General features: G+C 47.0%; 1 protein-coding gene across 1 annotated transcript in view; it reads left to right on the top strand.

Annotated features, from left to right (window-relative positions):
- The window catches only part of LOC136651646 (mitogen-activated protein kinase kinase kinase 3-like), a 91,824-nt gene that overhangs the window by 64 nt on the left and 69,473 nt on the right, over positions 1 to 22,287 (top strand). The gene's annotated exons all lie outside the window — the stretch shown is intronic.

Genomic DNA, 22,287 nt, shown 5'->3' with positions numbered 1-22,287 from the left:
GTGAGCCCAAGCCTAGGTATGTCTACTCGGAAGTAAATCCCCTTATAGTCATTGGAGCTTCTTCCCAGGAAAGTATGGATAGACTGCAGCCTAAGAGCCCAATACGATGCTTGTCTACTCAGAAGTAAGTCCCATTATAGTCAATGGGGTTTTCTCCCAGGAAAGTGTGGCGAGGATTTCAGACTAAGAGCCTATGCAAGTCTACTCAGAAGTAAGCCCCCTTATAGTCATTGGAGCATCTCCCAGGAAAGTATGGATAGATTGCAGCCTATGAGCCCAATCCTAGGCATGTCTACTCAGAAGTAAGTTCCATTAGAGTCAATGGGGCTTTCTCCCAGGAAAGTGTGGAGAGGATGGCAGCCTGTTTGCCTTTATGCCTCCTGATGGATCCTTCATAACCTCTCCCCCCCCTTCGTGTTGCTGCATTAAGAGGAACCTATTGGAACTCCCCCCCCACACACACACACACTCTTGTGCAAAACTTTATTTTCTTCCTCTGTGTCTTCGGTTTCCTGTTCTGGTGGCTGGCTGGCAAGATCTGCTGAGATCAGTGGAGTAGCTGGAGGGGGGTGCAAAGCACTCAAGGCCCAGTCCTATCCAACTTTCCAGCACTGGTGCAACCCCAAGGTAAGAGAACAAACATTCCCCCACCTGCAGGAGGCTTCTGTGACTGTCCCTGGTCCCCCCTCAGCAGGTTGTGGTGTATGCCCCATTGATAGGGCTACATCAGTGCTGGAATTTTGGATAGGATATGGCCCTAAGTTTTGTAGGTGCCTAAACGCCTGCGCAAGCAAATGCCTCTTTTTGCTCCCCCCCCCAGAATGGCTCCAAAGGGGGGAGGGGCTGCTTTCACAGTGTGTTCAGACACCTACAAAACTCAGTGCTTTGCACCCCCTCTAGCTATGCCACTGGCTGTGATTCTCATCCTCACTCCCCCCCCCCCACCAGTAAGTAATTGCATTTGATTTATGGCATGTTGTGGGAACAATAGTGCACCCCCCCCCCCAGAGATGGATTTAGGGGTGTGATAATTTTCTGGAGAATAATAACCGCTATCTTCATGCGTTGTCATTGATCAGCCTCCAGAATTCTGTATAACTTAGAAGCTTTTTGCATTCTGGACTTTTGAAACCAGCTGGTGCTGTAAAAGCAGGACTTTAATCCCAGCCGTTTCGGAACCTCATTTCAGTAACTGATTCAGGATTAGCTCTGGAATGTTTGAACAAAGAATTTAAAAATGAGTGTGCCCCTGTGCACGTGCAGAGTGCTTTTCCCTTCTGTGGAGTAATTGCAACCAGTACCCAGAAATCTGAGGTTGGAAGGAGGGGTTTGAGACTTGTATTGAACTCAGCATCTTTTCCATTTAAAAATGAAATAAAAGTATATTTGGAATAACAGCTAAGCGGATTCGCTTAAGGCCAAATCCTCACCAACTTTCCCGCATTGGCATAGCGGTGCCAATGGGGCATGTGCTGCATCCTGCAGTTGGATGGCAGTCATGGAGGCCTCCTCAAGGTAAGGGAATGTTTTTTCCTTTACCTCAGACTTGCACTGCCCTTAGTGGTGGAACATTGGTTAGAATCACACCCTTAGCCTCTCATTTTGCTGTCTCTGAAAGTAAGGAAGTACTGTAACCCGGGAAATCTGCACGGGCAGCAGTTTGCAAGGCGATTTTTGGTAGTCTTCATGGCCTGATTCATTTCCTGGAAATCACTGTGTGACTTGACTCTGAATAAATTTTTATTATTTGTGACATTTTGTAGGCTGCTTGTCCACAGAAGTGCCTGATCAGAGAGTAGCATTTGTTCAGCTTCATCATTCTGGGTGCCACCTAGACTGTGCAAGGTCTAAGGGTTTCATTTTAGCTGGGGTTCATTTGGAAGGCCCAGAATGTGCTTTGAATGACTGGGGTGAGTTCTAATGTGTGTGTGTGTGTGTGTGTGTGTGTGTGTGTGTGTGTGTGTGTGTGTGTGTGTTAGAGAGAGAGAGAGAGAGAGAGAGAGAGAGAGAGAGAGAGAGAGCTCTGTACATGTGCAGAGTGCCTTTCTGTTGTTGCACTAGTATCCATGCCCTTATGTATCTGAAATCACATATTGCAGGCTGCCCATTTCATCAAATGTTTATATAATCAACATGTGAAGGGGGAAACGAGATTGTGCCCCATAGGACCTCATCTCCCACATGTCATGCTTTTTCATAGGGTGAGAGTTAGCACTTGGAAAAAACATGGACTATTGGAGTGACCAGGGACTTCTTTTTCCTTGATGTTTCTCAAGAAGGTTTTATCCTGCTATGTTTATTTTTCTCCCCATTTGGTCTGGTTCTTGATGTAGCCCACCGGGAAACTAATGGGTGTTGGAACTGGGAGCAAAGGGCTCCTTGGAAAAGTCACAAGGACTTATTAGTTCAGTTGCACGTGCAATGATGTAACTTCCGGATCATTTAACCCAAATTAATGACCTTGTCACAAACTTCACCTACCATTTTGAACATTAAGACGGGGAGGGTTTAAGGGGGGCAAAATGCTGTGTGTGTTATCCCTCATCCCCACCGACTCTTCCAATGTTTGAGCGAAGTGTTGAGTTGGAATTTTCATCTGCGTCATTAGAAAAGTAAAGACCAGCGTTGGTGACAATTATTTTCAACTAATAAATCAGAAAAAAATTAAAGCATCAGAACTGAATACACTTTTCCAGCAGTAAGTTTCTAAAATTAAAAAAAAAAAAAAATTCAGTGAACTGGATAGTGGAGCTAAAGCAGGCCTAGAACTTAAAAAGGGGGTGGGGCTTCCTGGTGCTAAGTGCCAAACCGCTCTGCGAACTGGAGCAGATGAAGTTTTCTTGATGACAGGTGTCAGTCAACCAGCCCTGTTTACAACCAGCTTCTCCGCTGAACTTGCAGAACTGTTGATTTCCAAATCCGAGCCCTGAGAGGAAAAATGGATTTGAATTGCATACAGAAGTGTGCCCTCCAAATCAGCTTCACTTTTGTAAAAATATGCCCTTTTCCTTTCTCCAAGTGAGATTTTGTGAAGTTCAGGTGAGATTTGAACCAGGGACTCCTCTTTTCATCCTCCCTTCCACTGAGCCTCATAATTGATCCAAGGGAAGACCTTTAGTTGGGATCCCAAACAAGACCCAGTTATGCCTCTGTTTTGCTCCCCCCCCCCACCTGGAATGGCTCCAAAGGGGAGTGAGAGGGGCCGCTTGCATGCTGTAGTGAGGCTCCCTGCAAAACTTAGTGCTTTGCACCCTCTCTAGCTACACCACTGGGATGCAGGCATTACCCTTCAATTTTCTGCTGAGCTCTGAACCTTCGGTGGGTGGGCATTGCGGTTTCAGTCTGCTGTGAGCTAACCTTTTTGCAGTGATCTCAGCATGGTACTCTATCGAATGACCAGATAAACCTAGCCTGCCTCTGACAAAACTGTCATATGAATATTTTACCTGGAAGGTGGATGTTGGAAGTGAAAGCAGCTCTGAATCTGTTTATGGGACCAGGTTCCAAAATACAGAAATGATTCTTAGAATCCTTGTTAACTAGAGTTGGCAGTGAAGTCATTATGTGCTGGGTAGAAATCTCCTTGTCCAAATCTGAGTACGGAGGGAACGGGGAATAGCATTATTTAAAGACGAGCAGAAGACTCTGGAGAGCATTCAGGGTGTTTTAAGCTAAGTCAACACCATTACTTGATTGTTGATGGGAATGGAAAGACTGCTGTCCCCCTGTCCCAGAATGCCTTTGTCATGACCATACTGAAAATACTGCCTTGTGGCTACATCCAGTTGTGGAAAAGGCTTCAGGAGTCAACCTCGAGGCAAAATCAGGAGCCGGAGTCCCTTAGGCAGTTCATGGCTGAACACAGTCACGTTCTGGCAACTCCTGCAACGCCGCTGGAACCAACCGTATTGGCTTCTGCCTTTCCATTGGACCATTCCAGCGACGTGGAGAGGGGGGATTTGCTGCATGGGTAACAGCCTATCCTCCATACCTTCTTTACCCAGGCTTCGCGCACTGGAGAGGACACTCCAACTTCGCCATACGGCGTCGGCACAACACGGGAAGCAGCAGTTTAAGTCTTTGCTCGATTGGCGTAGAGCATGATGCCAGGGGCTGCTTCCGACGGTGGGAGAGAACATTGCATCTCATTGGGCAGCTACCGCCCGCCTTAAGCTGGGCAGTCCCCAGCCAGTAAGGTGTTGCCTCGCCACGGTCCGTTAACCTCATGGGGTGCGTGGGGTTTAGGGTGAAAACCGACAAGCGGATCGACAACTCTGCACCATGCAACAGAAAACAGAAGACGCTGTGCCAGAACCACCTTTCAGAGCGCGATACCATAGTCTTTCGAGACTGAAGGTTGCCAATACAATACTGAAAATAACTGCTTCCTCTCTAGAAAGAGGAGCAGAGAATTCCAGGGTGGCCGTGCATGATTTCACTGAAGCCAGTGCTCCTTGGAAGCATCGGGGCCGTGATGTAATTTGTATAGAAAGAGTGTGCAAATGGTACAGCATCGAGACATGACCTCCAGAGTAACCCATGCAGGCACACTTTCTCCCAGTTCCTTTTTTTCACATGAGCAGCCAACAGCTCAGTCCCCGCTCTGACAGTTGGCCTGTCATGCTGTAGGAGTTCAGGAATGATCTTGCTGGTTCGGACCAAGGCTCAGTGTCCTGTTTTCAGCAGCAGCCGGCAGCCAGATCATGGTGTCACTGAGATGCTCGCAAGCAGGGTATGGTGGAGCAGACCAGCCCTCGTTTGCCCCTGCATCCAGGATGCACATGCTGTTCCTGAATGTGGAGGTTACGTGTGATCAGTGGAGTAGCTAGAAGGGGTGCAAAGTTTTGTAGGGAGCCTTACGGCAGTGTGCAAACAGCCCCTCCCCCTCCCCTTTGAAGCCATTCTGGGCAGGGGGAACAAAACGGATGCATCTGCCTCTTCTCTGGCATTTACTTCCATTTTGTTCCCACTGCCTGGAATAGTTCTGAGCAGGAAGGGCTGCTTCCATGCTCTGTTGAGGCTCCCTGCAAAACAGCGCTTTGCACCCCCTCTAGCTACGCCACTGTGTGTAATTGTTGCACTAACAGCAGTTGCATTAACCTATCCAGTGTTGATTTACTGAACTTTATAAAAGGAAAATAAAAGCATCTAAGCTCTCAGCCATCCCCACATCCTGTGACAGTGAATGCCACAGATCATCTTGTGTGAACTCCTTCCCTTTTGTCTGTCTTGGAAGTTATTGCACACCAACCTCATCTGGTTACTTTGTGTTCTAGTATGATGGGGGGGGGGTGGTATATTTTGGTCTGCCTGTATTCTCTTGCTATCATTCACAACTTTTATAAGACTTCAATCCTGTCCCCTCTTATCTTGCTCAGCTAAAGGTGATGTACTGTCTTTGGGGGCTGTTGTGATGAAAAAGCAGGGTGAACTTGAGGAAGAACGAACGATAAACAAAAAAAGTTCCCGGGGCAGCTTACACTTTTTTCCCTCTTTCGTAGAGTAGTTATTTATTTAGCGCAAGGCTCCCAATGCACTAAAATAAATGTCACATCATCAAAAAGAGTAATAAAACAGTAACACAATGAATTCCTTTGTGATAAATTGTCTTGATGCATAGAGGAGATTGTGCTCGGGCACATATACTCTGAGAAGTAGACTGACGATGGCCTTACATTAACTGGTGCTTTAATTAATTTATATGAAATGCAATTTGTTTTATTGCACTGATGGTCCTGCCTTTCTCCCATCATGGATCAGAAGGAGGCTTCCGTCGGGTTCTGTTTCGACAATCTCTTGACCAAGACTCAGAGGTGCCATCTTCAGCCAGGTAACATTGCCCCGTGCCTTCAGAGCTCGGCTAGACATAGAGTCTCCAGGGCAGGATGGGGTGCATGTCCGTCTAAGTCAGGGGTGTCCAAACTGTTTTGGCAGGAGGGCCACATCATCTCTCTGACACTGTGTGAGTGGCTGGGGGAAAAAAGAGTTAATTTAAGTTTCAAATTTGAATAAATTTACATAAATGAATACATTAGAGGTGGAACTTACATGAATGAATGAAGGTCTTGTACAAAGCAAGGCCAGTTTTTCCTTTGTTGCCACTACTGCATCACAGGCACAAAACAACAAGGAGTGGAGGGAGCCCTCATCCCATAGCTCACGTGAAAGTCAAACAGTTGGCCTTCACGCTGAGAGCAGTTTCCTCGGACCAGCACGGGCTCCAGCAAGTCTCTGGAGGGCCAGAACTCATTGGAGACTGAGGGCTCCCAGCGGGCCAGATTAGGAATCCTTGAGGGCTGCAAGTGGCCCCAGGGCCGGGGTTTGGGCACCCCTGATCTAAGTAAATAAACAAGCACAATAAATTGAACAGGACTTGAGGCCATAAAACCCTGTTGCCTTTGTTTTCTTCAAGGGATTTCCAAATATAAAAGTAGTATTTAGCATAACAAAGAGTATTGTTTGTGTCTGATGCTAGAGAGGAAGTTGGCTCTTGCCAGGAGCAAGTCCTCTGCTGGCACCTTAGTACAAGCCCTTGAAGAGCTGCTGGTTTCAACCCAACTCCTCCAGCTAAGGCTAGAAATGTCTGAGAGTTGCCCACCCACACAGCTGCTGTCAGCTTGCTACCTCAGGTGGAAGTATCATGCTTCATGAAGTTCTTGCTTCATTTCCAGAGCACAGATTGGTGGCCTCACCCTACAGAGTCTTCTGATCCCTCTCAGTTCCACAAATTCCGGAAAGCCCTCATGCTTCGAGCCCCTAAGCAGTTTCTGGGAAAGCAATAAACCTGATGCAAATCCGCTATCCAGTGTTTGCACAGGCTGAGTCTGTGGTGGTAAACTGCATGTCTGAATGCTCTCCGATAAGGGGAAAAAACATCCCTGCACATAGAAAACCAGCGCGTCAGGAAAAGGGTTCAGCTGGGCACTCTCTGTGGCATTGCTTGTTCATCTGCAAAGAGTTCTCCCCCTCCTTTGGGGGAGCATTCAATGTTCAACTTGCATCTTGAGGTGTTACAATCTAGGGCAGTGTTTCCTCAAACAGTGGGTCGGGACCCACTAGGTGGGTCGCAAGCCAATTTCAGGTGGGTCCCCATTCATTTCAATATTTTATTTTTAATATATTAGACTTGATGCTAATTAGCCACCCTGGGTCCCTTTGGGGAGAAGGGCGGGATAAAAATAAAGTTTTATTATTATTATTATTATTATTATTGATGCTACCATGGTATGTGACTGCATTTGGGTTAATGTTAACAGACCTGTACTTTTAACGAGCTACTATGTATATTCTTTTAACAATGATAGTAAATGGGACTTAATCCTGGGTAAATGTGGGTCGGTTTGCAGCCTAGGATTGTTAAAATGTTCCTGCTTGATGATGTCACTTCCAGTCATGACATCACTTCCTGTGGGTCCTGACAGATTCTCATTCTAAAAAGTGGGTCCCGGTGCTAAATGTGTGAGAACCACTGATCTGGGGAAAGCTTTCCCTCTTGACTCTTTTAACTGGGATACTGGTCAGGGCTATGTGCTCTCATAGTAGCTGTCATAGTGAAGCCCTGCATTTCAGCATGCAGTAAAAATTCAGCCCCATTGCATATGTTTGCTGGGAGCAAGACGAACATCTGGGAAGGCTGAAGAGGGGGCTTGGGACTGGTTCCCACCTCCCCAGACACAGGCAGTTGCTCAGGTTCAAGTCTTCTCGTGTCTGAAGCCAGACCTTGCTAAGTATTTAAGGCTGAGAGGGAAGCCTGCAGGCACCAGAGGAGTCTAGTCCCTCTCCCTCGACTACAAGTTAAAGACTGAAAAAGTGAAGCAGGTCTTGGAACACTGTAGCACAGAATTGGCTCTCTGGGGATCAGTAGATTAACAAGAGAACTCTGGTCTGTGATGTTGGTGTCTCAAGTTGACCTGGCTACAGTTCCCTCCAGCTGCACTAGGGGTTGGGGTTTGGTGCCTACACTATAAAGCAGTGATTTTCAACTTTTTTCATCTCATGGCACACTGACAAGACACTAGATTTGTTAAGGCACACCATTGGGTTTTTGATCATTGCCAAGGCACACCGTGCTGCCAGTGGGGGCCTCACATCCCTATTGGCCCTACTAATAAATGACCTTTCCCCCAAATTCCTGTGGCACACGTGTGGACCACTCGCGGCACACCAGTGTGCCATGGCACAGTGGTTGAAAATGGCTGCTATATAGCTTCAGTATCAGACCCACTACACCTGCCAAATGCACTTCCAAGCTATAGCAGCGTGTAAGGTGTCCCCTGGGGGTGTGGCATGTTGAAATGGTGCTCCAGTGGAAGAGATGGCATGAAGCTTGCCCGCTGTTATGCCAAATCAGAACTCATTTGAGCTGTGAGGAGTGACGGTGAGATGAATCTCTTCAGTGGGAGCCATTGCTGCAGTTGGTGGGAATTTTGTGACTTGCAGCAGGGATGCTCTTCCAGTGGCTGGAAGGCTGAATGGGCTGCTGTTCTTCTGTACCTTTCAAAGGCCCCTTTATCCGTTCCCTCGTCCCCGCAGCGGTGCTGTCTTGGGTTTTTCCGAAGGGCCTTGGTTTTCAGTACGCAGAAAGCCACAACTTTGCTTTGCATGCGAGTGTTTGAAAAGAGATGTTTTATGTCTCAGGCAACTGGAGCTCGCTAGGAGGGGGGCGTGCATCCACTCAGACCGAGATGGGGGCGGAAGGCTGGTGGAACTTGAAACTTGCAGAGAGAGAATGTTTTGGTACTAGCTGCAGCTGGATTAGGTTGAAGTGCCTGGAATGCAGGTCCTTCTGTGGTCCGTCAAACAGACTGATGTTGTTTCACGTACCGCTGGACTGTTTCAGGGCTTTGAAAATATGCCTGGAGTTTCCTCTGAATGCTCTGCCTCCAGTGCGCCGTGTGTTCATGACCGTGTGCTGAGCTGCAGTAACCTGATTGGGACCCCTACCTGAGTACAAAGGCCAGGGAGGGTATTTCAGACTGTAGGGGTGGAAGGAAACAGGCAAGAAGCCTTGGAGTGGGACCTTAAAACAGAGATCAGACCCAGGACCAAATCTGCTCCTTAAATATTCCCATCAGTGTACTATGAGAAGAAACCCTTGAAAATCACTGACCCAGCCTCTTAGTTTGTCACAAGCCCATCATGTGGAGACAAGCTTAAAGTCCAGTTTGTAGTGTTACATTCGGGCAATGTGTAATGCCCAATTTTGTAGTTTATTTTTTTATTTATATATATACAGGTGGAGCCTATTTATCCTCATTAGTTCTGTTCCTTGACTCCTTGAGGTTAACAAAAAACTCGTTGAGCTAAATTCCATAGAGTTGCATAAATACGCTGCAGCCTGACACTTTGGGATGGAAGGAAACTAAGGCAGCTGTTATCTCCCCTCCACTCCACCGTCAGCCCTCCCGTTGCCAGCTGTCCCGCTTCTTTCACAGGTGGGATGCTGAGCTTTTAAGAGTCCAGTCCTATGCGTTTCTACTCAGAAGTGAGTCCCATTGTAGTCAATGGGGCTTACTCCCAGGAAAGTGTGGAGAGGATTGTAGCCTAAATCTCATGCTTTGCTTGCTGGGAAGGCTTGCTTGTGTCGGTGATTGCCTGCACAATCTCAAGGGGGGAATTCGGCAAACACTCCCTGGGTTTTTTGAAGCAAGCCCCTCTATTACTCCTGCCCCTGTGTGTGTGTGTGAGAGAGAGAGAGAGACAGAGAGAGAGCTCCACCTCGATGCACATGTTCTGGCTACAGAGGTTTTCCACCCCCTTCCCCTCTTCAGCCTCTCTGCTGCCTCAGGGGCTCCAGGAGTCTTACTGTTCCATGGAAAGGGGAACCTCTTCCAGGGCTATTTCCCTGCCTGGTTGAGGCAGAGCCTTTTTGCAGTGTTTTGGGCAAAGGAGGCAAAGGTGTGTGTGACTTTCAGTTCCCCCACCCCATTTTCCTTGAGACAAATCCACAGATTAAAAATCTGTGGATAAATGGGCTGCACCTGTATACAATTCTTATATCCTGCATGTTTGACCAAAATAGGGCCATTGGAGTGACTTTACAAAAAAAAAGTGTAAAAACAATGGAACAGCATTAAGCCAATGAAACAACAAGCACATTAGAGCATCCCCAAATAGTGGCAGAATCAACAGTAGGTAGCATCATAGCAGTGCTTTTGAATAGGGTCATATCAGCCTCCTGTTTGAATGTTCTTAAAGATTCCCCCAGGTAGTAAATTCCATAGTTTACTGCTTGGACATTATAGAGAAGGCCCAATCATGTATTCTGCTTATTGAATGAAGAAGGATGCACAGGAGGGACTCTCCTGCTAGCACATGGTCTAAATCAGGGGTGCTCACACTTTTTTGGCTCGAGAGCTACTTTGAAACCCAGCAAGGCCGGGAGATCTACTGGGGGGAAGGATGCGTCTGACAGACACCCCCTTTAATGTATGGAGCCCCTGCTGGAGTCTAGTCAGTTTTGTAAGTTTTGTTGCTGCATGCCTGAAGAGCAGCTAAAGTGTCAGTTTCAGTGTCAGTTTAGTGTCAGCTAAATATGTCAGTTTCGTCACTAGTCGAAACTGACATATTAACAGTTTGGAGAGACAGGGCTCTGCGATCTACTCATTTTGCCTCGCGATCTACCGGTAGATCGCGATCCACCTATTGAGCACCCCTGGTCTAAATGATAGTGAGACTGAACAGTGTGTCTAGATTCTCCAAGCCTGACTCTTGTCTCAGACATAAACTCACTAGTTATTTTTGGTAAGTCACGACCTCTCAGTCTCAGTCTTCTCCTGCTGCGATATGGGGATAATAATATTTGCATACCTGACATGGTAGTTGGGAGGACTAACTACATGCAAAGCACTTTTAATGGTCTTGACCACTCAGAATTGCTGAGAGTTATTAACATCTTTCAGAACCCCTGCTCACTTAGGGCTTTAAAAGTCAGAGCCAGTGCTTTGAATTTGGCTGAGAAACAGTGGCGTAGCTATAGGGGGTGCAAAGCACTAAGTTTTGCATGGGGCTTCACCATGGCATAAAAGTGGCCCTTCCTCCTCCTCTTTGGAGCCAGGCATATGCCTCTGTTTTGCTCCTACCACCTGGAATGGCTCCGAGGGGGATGAGAAGAGGCCGCTTGCATGCCACGGTGAAGCTCCCTGCAAAACTTAGTGCTTTGCACCCCCTCTAGCTATGCTACTGCCAGGAAACCAGTTGGAAGCCAGTGAAAGGAATAGATGAATTTGTGTTAGAGGGAATATGCTGTCCTGTTTCCCAACTATACAGACATGCTGAACAAATTAAATAGGGCGAACAGAGCACAGTGTATTCTTCCAGGCAGGCCCTAAGAAGTTTATCTTGCCTTTTTTTGAATGTGGCCTAAGTGAAGGAAAGACAAGTCTGAGGTCTTCTGCTGTGGAATTTTGTGGTGCAGTTTCCTTTGCAGGGGGTGTTTGTATGTCTGAGCTTCTCGGATGCTATTAAATTACAAATTTTCCTCTTCAAAGAGAAACAAACTGAATGTCTTTTCTGTGCCCCATGTGTATGGAAAACAGATCATCTGGGCCTGAGGAGGAAATACAAGATTCATCTTGGTTATTTTCTTTGCAGTGAAACTCCAGACACACTGTTTGTTTTTCCCAGAAAGTGATACGTGGACCACTAGTCCCTCCTCCCAAGAGGGGCCTTTCTGTGGCTATCTCACTAATCTTCATTGTTTCTACATTCCGAAATATTGGACCGCTCTGCGTTCAAACTTGCTACAAGGAAAACCAAAGCAATATAGCCAGTTTTGTAACAGCAAGGCCTTCATGGCAGAATGAGTAACGTTGGTCTGGTTTCGCACCTGTTGTAGCAACGGGTTATATCTTTCCCGCTCTCCGCATTGCACAGCATCAGCAGTTACTTGCAATAGTTCTATTGCTTTCTTTGCAAGCTTCAGCGTTAGGATGAAGATGGATTTACCATTGTTTGAACAGTGAGGTGGATTGGAAGCACCCTGTACAAACATTTCTTTTCTTCCTGGCACTAGCTACAAGAAGCAGATTCTACAAGTTTACACCAGCTCATGGAACAAAGAAAGAAAGAAAGAAGAAACAAAGAAAGAAAGAAACCAGCAGTACTCTTATTGGCTAGTTCCTGTGACATCAGCAATACACCAATTCCAATTCACTGGACCGGTTTTGCTGCTGTTCTTAAATTGTGTTTTTAACTAAGGTGAACATACAAACAAATGAGTGTACGTGTGCCACTTTAAAGAGTAATTTCTCAAAGCCAGGCTGATGGCCCCCTGGTGTGAATATGCCTGTCTTACAAAGTGCAAAACACTGAAGATGGGGCTATAGCTCAGTGGTAGATGACCCACTGGATCTGTGGAAAATCCTAACTTCAGTTCCTGGTATCTCCAGATAGGGCTGACCTCAAGCCCTGAACAGCTACTGCCAGTCAGTGCAGACAGTAGAGGTGGCCCAAGACCTTCTGTTCCTATTTATAATACCCCAGTGTGTAATTAGTCTGTGGAACTCCTTGCCACAGATTGTGGTGATGGTGTCTGGCCTGGATGCCTTTAAAAGGGCAGGGGACAGATTTCTGGAAGAAATGCCTACCACAGGTTACAAGCCATGATGGGTTTGTGTAAACTCCTGGTTATAGAAACAGGCTACTTCAGAAGGCCAGGTGCAGGGGATTGGCAATAAGATGCAGATCTCCTGCTGTCTTGTGTGAGCCAAGAGGCAGTCCCCTAGCTCCATCTCAATTTCCTCCCCAGCTTTTAAGAGGCTAGTGGACCCAGTCTTAATGCTTTTCAATCACGCTGCTAAGTATTTTCTGGAATGCAGAGTGCTTTTAATGCGCATGTGTAAAGTTGCGTTGCAGTCCAAATATAAAACCCATGTGGGCCAGAATGCCCTTGCCTAGCTCTGCACTGACATAAAAACTGCACCAAGGCAAGGTGCATAAAAATATTGATTTTATGGTTATTGTTATTGCATAATTAGACTTCTGCAAGCTATTGGTAGGCGCATGAAAGCATTTTTATCCCACAGTTTCTCTAAGGAGCTCAAGGCAATGTAGGTGTGGTTTTTTTTTTCCGTGTCATCCACACTGCAGCCCTGTGAAATAGGCTGAGTGGGAATGACTAGCCCTCAAGGCCACCCAGTGATGTCCGCTCCCCCCATCCTGGTTCAACAGTGTAATGCTTCATCATACTGGTGCTCTTATTCAGAGACTGTCCTGACTTCTCACAAGTTGCCACGCTTCCAAGGGTATCTTTGCCACACTGGAGTTTAGAAAACTCTTCCATTTTTTTAAAAAAAGAATGAAGGCTGAGATTCTTTAAGTAGCTGAATTTGGCCACAAGGATCATGTCTCTGTAACTTGGCTGGACTTCCATGGCTCAGGATCGCATTGCTTGCCCACCAGCCGGCAAATGGGTCTTTTCTACTTCCTGTTCTTTGTCAATGTCGATTGCACGCTACACAAATAGTCAGGAGAGACTCATGTGTGTGAAAATGCCCTTAGAGTCTACTTCTCTGTGTTGTGTGTGCTGGAGGAGGAGAATTTGGTCTGTCTTGATGATTTCACAAGATCTTGTCCTACAACAGTGATTTTCAACCAGTGTGCTGTGGCTGTTTGGTGTGCTGCGAAATGTGTGCAGGTGAGCTGCGGTGGTTTGGAGCACAGCAGTTGAAAAACTCTTCTGGGTTCTGCGGCTCTGTCTCTAGGACAACTTTCTGTAGTAGCAAATTGTCCGCCTTCTTCTGCTGGTGGCAGACAGTTGCCTTTGAAACAGAGCCGCAGAACTGGAAGAATCTCCTGAAAGTGATACCACAGGAGGCATAGAGAAGACCATGGAGGTCAGTGTGCCATGAGAAGAGTAACGTTGAAAATCGCAGTCCTATAAGCTCAGGGAAAAATAGTGAGGGAGGAGAGAAAGAGGTAGTACAGCAGGAGGGTGGAGTGTGGCAGAAACTGGGCTTGGAGCCAAGATAGCAGTGTGGGACAAAGTCGACCTGATAGTGCAGAGACATGAGCGCTCGGTCAGCTTTTCTGCTTGACACTGCCCGGCGTACAAACTGAGCAGGGGAATCTTAGTCATACTCCATGCCACTTTTTAAATCTGCTAACTTTCTGCTATCACAGGGAATGCAAAGGGAGGGAGCAGACTAGTTAGTTAAAAAAGAGAGACCACCATTAGCATGCTTGACACAGGCTGCTGGTAGCAAATTGTGCAAGAAAGACCTGGTAGGCAAAGACAGGGTTGTATCAGAGGCTAATATAGTTGTCTCAGCCAGTAGTATAGCTAGAGGGGGTGCAAAGTGCTAAGTTTTGCAGGCAGCCTCACCGCCACATGCAAGCGGCCCCTCCCCTTTGGAGCCATTCTGGGCCGCGAGAGCAAAACGGAGGCAACGCCTCTGCATCATGACTGAATAGGGCTTTCATTGGCTGTGCCAGGTTCTCTCCGTGCTTCTTAGCACCCAGCTGTACCTCAATGCTCGTCTCTGCAATAATGATGTTTTAAACAGAAAGTACCTGCAATCCCACATGGCACAATCCAGGGAGGGCTGTGTCACGTTTTTTTGGAAGATATGGATTAGTGCTGAGCCTGGAAAGAGTGGTAGAAAGGCACATGGCTGTTGGACTCATGCAGGGCCCTCTTCACACCTATCTACTGTGGTTCTGCCATTTCCATGCCGCATTTGACCTATTTTAAAGCCCCAGTGCGCTAAGGCCTGGTTACCATAGAGACACGCTGTTTCTCCTCGGGCGGCCACATTTACGCCAGGACGGGGCAGCTTCATAGCTGCTGAGACTGGAGCATCTTGATGGTCACAGGGCTGCTCCTCTCTCCACTGCAACTCTTGGTTGGCAACCTTCAGTCTCGAAAGACTATGGTATAAGCCTACAGCACCGGGTATTCCCAGGCGGTCTCCCATCCAAGTACTAACCAGGCCAGACCCTGCTTAGCTTCCCAGATCAGACAAGATCGGGCATGTGTAACTGCAACTCTTGTGTTTTGATTATTTTCAGTGTTGTTGGCCACCCCTCGAAAGGGACATAGCTATCTTGTCAGTGCAAGAGCCCCGGAGGTGTTTGAGTTGCACCAAATGAAGGTGGCCCAAGTGCAAGAGAGGGCAAGTTGTGCAGAAAAGTCTTTTCTTGCCCCTGTGGTACTGCGATGTCAAAATGTGCCAGTAAGCACTTCGGACAGAGGAAAATGGCAGCAGGTCCCTGGCTTTCCATGTCACAGGAGCAGCTTGCTTGTGGCTGAAACTGCTGGCCTCTGATCCTTCCTGCTCTGCAGCACCTCCACGACAGTGGCTGGAAGGTGTACTGCAACATGTTAGGCTAGTTGGATCGAGTGATCTGGGAGCCAGTAGGGGTCCTGCCCACTCAGGCACGTCTCCCAAGTTAGGTGCAATGCACAGGGATGGGACGGGACAGGGGTGTCAAACATAAGAGCTCTTTATCTGACCCGAAGGCTCTCCCAGCACCACCTTCATCCACCGTCAGCTGCTGAGCTGTGCTGAGGGGTCCTTGCTGAAAGGGCAGCCTGCATGATAATTGGGCTGATCAAGATTTGCATAGTCTCTCCTCTTTCATTTGGAGCTAATCCTAAGTGAGAAAAGAAGTACTTATTTCTGGACATGTCCTTCTTGATAGCGTCACTTTGTGCGTAATGACATCACTTCCAGCCATCTGCAGGCATCATGAATGCTATTCGGCCCACTGTATGAAATGAGTGACACCCCTGGGATAGGCTATCCCCCTGAACTTGCAATGCACCTACAAGTTGTTGCCTCAATTGTCTTGCATCTATTTATGATTTAAAGCACAAATAAGCTCAACTTTTGCAAGCCGCTGCGCTGTCTGCAGGGCTTTCTTGCTCACCACAAATGGGGTGGTCTACTGACCCCGTAACCCCACCCTAGTTCATTTGTGGCAGAGGCATGGCTCCTTGGGGATCAATCCACCAAGGAGGTATCCTGAGCAAAGGCCATTCAAAGCAACAGGAACTCTTCAATTGCTCTCGCACTGTTTCCGTTTGTTTTCAGGTGTGCAGGAGACTTTCTGGATGGATTGCACCTTTCGCCTGTTTGTTTTCACTGAGTGTTGGATGTCTTGTGCAAGGCAGCCGAAGTACTTGCTTTGCAGTCACCCAAGCAACAAGCCTCTCACTTTCCATGACTCATGAAATACCAGGCTGAAATAGCTAAGAATGGATGAGATCATTATTTGGGCTGATCTGGAGCATCTGGTTTCTTTAGAGCAGGGCTGGATTGAAGAGTGACTGGGGATTTCCAAACACACACACACGCACACGTATATATTTTTGGCAGTTCTTTTTATTTGGTCTCTCATGAGGAGCCGTTTTGCACGGCACAAATAGAATATAGGAAGCAGTCTAGCATTGCATGTTATCCCCTCTCAGCTTAAAATGAGCAATGGCTCATTTAATTAGAAATGGCTAATACATGGATTTTCAGTCCTATTACTGGAAATTCAGCATTCAGATAGATGAATAAACGTCTTAAGGAAAAACAAAAGCCTGTTTCCTGCACACATGATTTGGCCTCTCTCTGTTTATTTATGAATTGTGTTTTCTAAGCCATTTATGCCTCCAAAATATTTTGAGCCCAGGACACATGCTACAGTTCCTGTATTGCACCTACCCAGTTATATATTCACTAGTGCAGCGATTTTCAGCGATGGGCAGGAGGTCTGGTCTAGAGGGTAGAGCCTCTGTTTGCCTGAAGATAACATCCGCAGGTTGCCAGTTTGAGGCCACCTGCACCGTGAATGGTGAGACCTTGAAGCAGCTGTCAAGCCCAGCCGAGCTATTCCACCTGTTCTTTGGTGTGAGCGAAGAAGCGTCTTGGCTGCCCTCCATGTGAGAGATGAAGGAGCTGCTTCTCAGCTTGCGTGGGAGGAAACTGGAGGCCAGAATGTGATACCAGATCAGAAAGATCCATCTGAAATGTTGTGGTTCTTGAAAGATAGAACCTTTCAAATGTAAAAATCCCTACAGGGATTTAGAACAACCTGCCTTTGTAAACCGCCTTGAATAAAGTCTGAGGAGAAATCTGACGACCAAGAAAGGCGGTATATAAATAACTGTATTATTATTATTATTTTCAACCACTGTGCAATGGCACTTTGGTGTGCCACAAATGGTCTACATGTGTGCCTTGGGAGTTTGGGGAGGGTCATATATTAGTAGGGCCACTGGGGGATGTGAACCCCCATTGGTAATGCAGTGTGGCTTGTCAATTGTCAAAAACTGATGGTGTGCCTTTACAATTTTAGTACCTTCTCAGTGTGCCATGAGATCAAAAATGCTGCGCTAGATGGTCTCTCAGCCATCATCTTTACTATGGGGATAATGATTGTGGTTTACCTTACAGCAGTGTTGTAAGGATTCATCACAAGAGAATGCCTGTGATGCACTTTGAAAACTCTAAGGCAGTGTGCAAATACTATTTACTGCATTTTTATTTATTTAGACAATGTTTAGTCCTTCTTTCCCAAGGTGACTAGATGAAATCAATCAGGACTTTATTGTTAGATTTCTCTAAATGGGAGTGTATTGTGTGTATCCCTCACTGCTCTGTGTCCTCCCACGGGGGAAACTCAACATCGCAGGGGCTAGGAAAGGACATGTTTTAGTGCCCTGGGCTCTGCTGTCATTGTGAGAGGGTACCACACTAAGCACAGCATAGCACTTTTTATGGTGTCTACCAGTTTCTTTTTTAGAGTCTGTCTACCCCAACACCCTCCCTCAGGCTTGCAGCCCTTCCATGAAAAATGATATGGCCCATTTCATACGTAAGGAAATCCTTTATGCATTAAATTGTCAGTTTGTGTTGCCTGCATTGAGAACAATCAAGTATCTTTCCCTAGAGCAGCGATTTTCGGCCTTTTTCATCTCACAGCATACTGACACGGTGGTCAAATTGTCATGGCACGCCATCAGGATATATATTTTTAAGGGTATATTTTATCATTTCAAAAGCAAGTATTAAGATATAGGAATAACGGACAAAATGCATTAGTACAAGCCGACACAGAATAACACATCCAATCTGAACAGCAGCTGGCTGAAAAATGACACTGGCTCAGCCCTCCTTCAAACTCCCTCCAATGGCCCTACTAAGAAATGACCCTCCCACAGCACACCTGCAGACCATTCGTGGCACATCAGTGTGCTACAGCACAATGTTTGAAAACTGCTGCCTTAGGGGGTGATTCACTGACTGTTTACTTTGGGATGCTCTTCCTGAAGTCCATGGTGCCTTGCTCTATCTTCCTCACTTGTGTGGCCGAATGTGGTTGTCTTTGGCCCTCACCAGCATGTCTCTCTACCCCGCACATGCCTGCTCTCGTCTGATCTCGGAAGCTAAGCAGGGTCAGGCCTGGTTAGTACTTGGATGGGAGACTGCCCGGGAATACCAGGTGCTGTAGGCTTCTACCATAGTCTTTCGAGACTTAAGGTTGCCAGCCAACCAACCAACCGATTCTTTGGCACCTTGTGGAGGTAATCCCTAGACCATTTTCCAGATTGTAACCTGGCTTAGTGCACGCGGTCTGACTAGTTGCCCCCTCCCACTGGCCATCCAAAGAAGCTGTTAGGCGATTGCTTTTGCCTGAGCCATCCCAGCTCAACTCCAACAGGGACGTTTGATTTTGTTTGATGTAATGTCCATAAAGTGACAAGTCATGGGTATTCCTCTTGGTCTACCTCTGGAGGACATGGTGCCTGAGAAGTGTGTTCTTTGGGCAGAAGACACCAGCAAAGCAGTAGCTGAGCTTCTACCATCCTTGGGTTGTAAACTGTGGTTAGCACAAACCATGCATTGAGTGATGTCTGAACCGATCTTCCATGTGACTGTTTGCTTGCCCACTGCTCAGCTTGCTTTCAGAAGCTCCCCTGTGGTGAAAGGGAGCCTTAATTATCCTCCACTTTTTGTGTCCCAGAGAGACAAAGCCAGCCAGCCCCAAAGTGACTGTTCTCTGACACTTATCCCCACATCTTGCCCCCTAAAATAAGTGTATAAATTGGAGAGGGGGTTTCACTTGTATGAACATATTTTGTATGCAGCAGGTCCCAGGTTGTCTTTTGCAGGTAGGGACTTCCCCATCAGGGCTGGGAAAGATCTCCCTCAAATTCCCCAGAGCCACTGCCTAACAGTGCAGAAGATTCTGCTTGAGGTGGACCGGTCTTCTGATTCACACAATACAGCTTCCTGTGTACAGTTGAATCAGCCCCTGCTACGACCAGATTAGGTGAGTAGGTTTAAATATCTCAGGACAGGAATTTGCACTCGTAGACAGTGTGTACTACTACATTATGTTCTAGTTAGCATGGACTTGCAGAACTGGGAGAGCTACCAGTTCTTCCTAGCGTTTCCATCACACTGTGTTTTTGGCAGATCGTGACTGGTAAAAAATGTAAGTATTTCTCGTCATTGTGATGCTGCGATGGGGAAGGAGGGCGATCTGATGAATTTCTACTTGTCACCCAGTAGTAAAAGGCAAAGGGATTCCACCAGGAAAAAGATGGCAACCTGGGATCTCCATGCACTGAGCCCATTTTGCCTCTGTTTTGTTCTGGCTATCTGGAATGGCTCTGAAGGGGAGGGGGAGAAGCCCCTTATACACCATGGTGAGGCTCACTGCAAAACTTAGTGCTATGCATCTTTAGCTATGCCACTGTCTCCATGTTCTGTACGTGCATGCATGTGCCACAGGGTTCGGAAAGGGAGAGGAACTAGGATTTGCTTCATTTTGCACATTGCACACAAGTCTCTCATGCTGCATGTCCCATCTGCAAAGCTAGTACAAAGGATGATGGACCTCCCTCTTCCCCCCCCCCCATGTTTTCTGCAATTCATGGACATCTCTGGGTAGAGGAGCGTAGCACTGGGAATGCAGCAAGAAGCTTTGTGGAGCCCTGCCTTGATAAGTCATGATGACTGTATGGTCCTGGTTGTGATGGACTGGAAGTGCCATGTCCACGTTTTGAGACAACCTCCTGCTTGGGAACTGGAGAGAAATGGAATGAGGGGACCCCACAGGGCTTCCTGGAGATGTCTGGTTGGCCCCTGTGGGAAACAGAATGCTGGACAAGCTGGCTCTCTCTGGTCTGATCCAGCAGCTCTTCTTAGAATAATTGTAAAAGTTTGAAGTATTTATGTGCAAAGGCAGCAGGATAGACAGCAGCCAAAAGGTTCATCAGCAGTTCTCAACAAAAACGCTGAGCAGGTGTGCTATGACTTCCTTCTGCTCCTAAAGATGAGCTAGTTCAGATCCCCCCCCCCCCAACCTCTGGTTCTTGCCAACAGACACAGCATAACTTCCTTTCTGGTAGTCATGTGCATAGCTGGCTGGTCATTTCTTTGCCTTCTGATCATCCCAGCCTAGGAAGCAAATGACCAGATATGGCTTGCTCTTGGTGTTTTCAATTTAGGAACAATGTGGAATGGGACAGCAAGTCTCCATTTCTGTGGACATTAATTTTGGGATTAGAGAGTAGCTTTGTGAAGTTGCTGGCATTTGTTCCAAGCCGCGTTTCCCTTCTTCTTCTTCTGCATGTTGTGGCTGTGGACAGCCTACATTGGCAGGGGGTTGGACTCGATGAACTTGAAGGTTCCTTCCAACTCCAAGCCAGGCATTTCCAGGATGATGCTTGCACCATTTGAATCTGGCAGGTCTGTTCAAGCCATGACACCAACACCATAGTCCAGAATCCTTTTGGTAGTAGGAACTGACTGAGCCCACGAGAACCATGGCCTGTCCAAAAGCTCATATATCTGTTGGTTGGCAACCTTCAGTCTTGAAAGATTCTGGTATAAGCTCACAGCACCCAGTATTCCCAGGCGGTCTCCCATCTAAGTACTAACCAGGCTTGACCCTGCTTAGCTTCTGAGATCAGATGAGTTCGGGCATGTGGAGGGTAACAGTTGCTGCATAGATCTGTTACACTTCATTGTTCTGGGCAGTTTGCCACTGAAGTCCACCCACAGGCCATCTCTCCTTTGCCTACCCACTCCGTGCACATGCCAGTCCTTGGACCTGAGAACACACCAAATCCTCTTAAAGTACATATGCTTCACCTGTCTACCTGCAAAAGTGAGCCAGTGTGGGTTCTGTCCTGTCTTTGAAACTTCGCCATGCTATGTTTTATGTGAAAATCCTCCCTAATTTTTGAATTTGGTGCTTTGGGGTCAGAGAAGCGTATTAGAAATTTCTGTGTAGGGAGTAGGCTGTTAGGATACACCCTGGTGGCACGTTTCTTGGGTGAACACATGCAAGATGCATAAAAGATGTGTAGAATGTTCTGGAGCCCAGGCTGGTCCTAGTTTTTTTTGTCCCTGGTCAGCTTCCTTATGCGATGTGTATTATTTATTGTATCGAAAAGATTTCTAGTCCTCTTTTTTTGAAAACTTGTTGCAGTTTATGGTAAAATGCAGCTTATAGTAAAATGAAAGCATGAAGCAGTGAATCAAAATAAGAGATACAAAGTGACAAGGCAGCTAATTCTGACCAGAGACTTTTGCAGCCAGTGGCATAGCTAGAGGGGGTGCAAAGCACTAAGGTTTTCAGGGAGCCTCACCGCAGCGTGCAAGCATTCCTTCCCCCTCAGAGCCATTCTGGGTCGTGGGAGCAACACGGAGGCAAATGCCAGAGAAGATCCAGAGAAGAGTTGAATGCCTCCATTTTGCTGCCCCCTGCCCGAAATGGCCCTGAAGGGGAGGGGGAGAGGCCACTTTCACACCATGGTGAGGCTCCCTGCAAAACTTAGTGCTTTGCACTCCCTCTAGCTATGCCACTGGTGCAGTATAAACAGTGAATAGTCCTGTGACTTCTTGAAGGCTCACAAATTAATTGGGGCATCAGCTTCTGTAGGCGGGAGCCTGTTTCATCAAACGCTTCATTAGAGGGCTGGGGCTATTGCAGATTGATTAATTGGGTGTAAATGTGCCCCCTTGCATTTCCGTGACAGCCTCCTCCTTCTCCGTGCCCTGATTGCTTTCCTAGTGTGCAAGCGACAACACGTTTTAAACAAGCCTTCCTTGCAAGAATTGCACGTGTCCTAAAATGGTGCTGAACGAGTGCCTGTCTATTGGTGTCTGACATGTTTGACCTTGCCAGCTAATTAGAAGCCGCACTTTTAACTAGTCCAATATGACACGCTGGAGCCTTGAGCTCGTTAAGAAAGGCTGCCTGGTATCACACATATTGGAACATGGCTTCAAGAGCAAGGATCGATCAAGGAGTTGAAGGAAGGTGTGTTCTAGTTTGTTTGTT

Source organism: Tiliqua scincoides, chromosome 5, assembly GCF_035046505.1.
Source record: "Tiliqua scincoides isolate rTilSci1 chromosome 5, rTilSci1.hap2, whole genome shotgun sequence".
Lineage (NCBI taxonomy): Eukaryota > Metazoa > Chordata > Lepidosauria > Squamata > Scincidae > Tiliqua > Tiliqua scincoides.
This window is presented reverse-complemented; position numbering and strand designations above follow the sequence as displayed.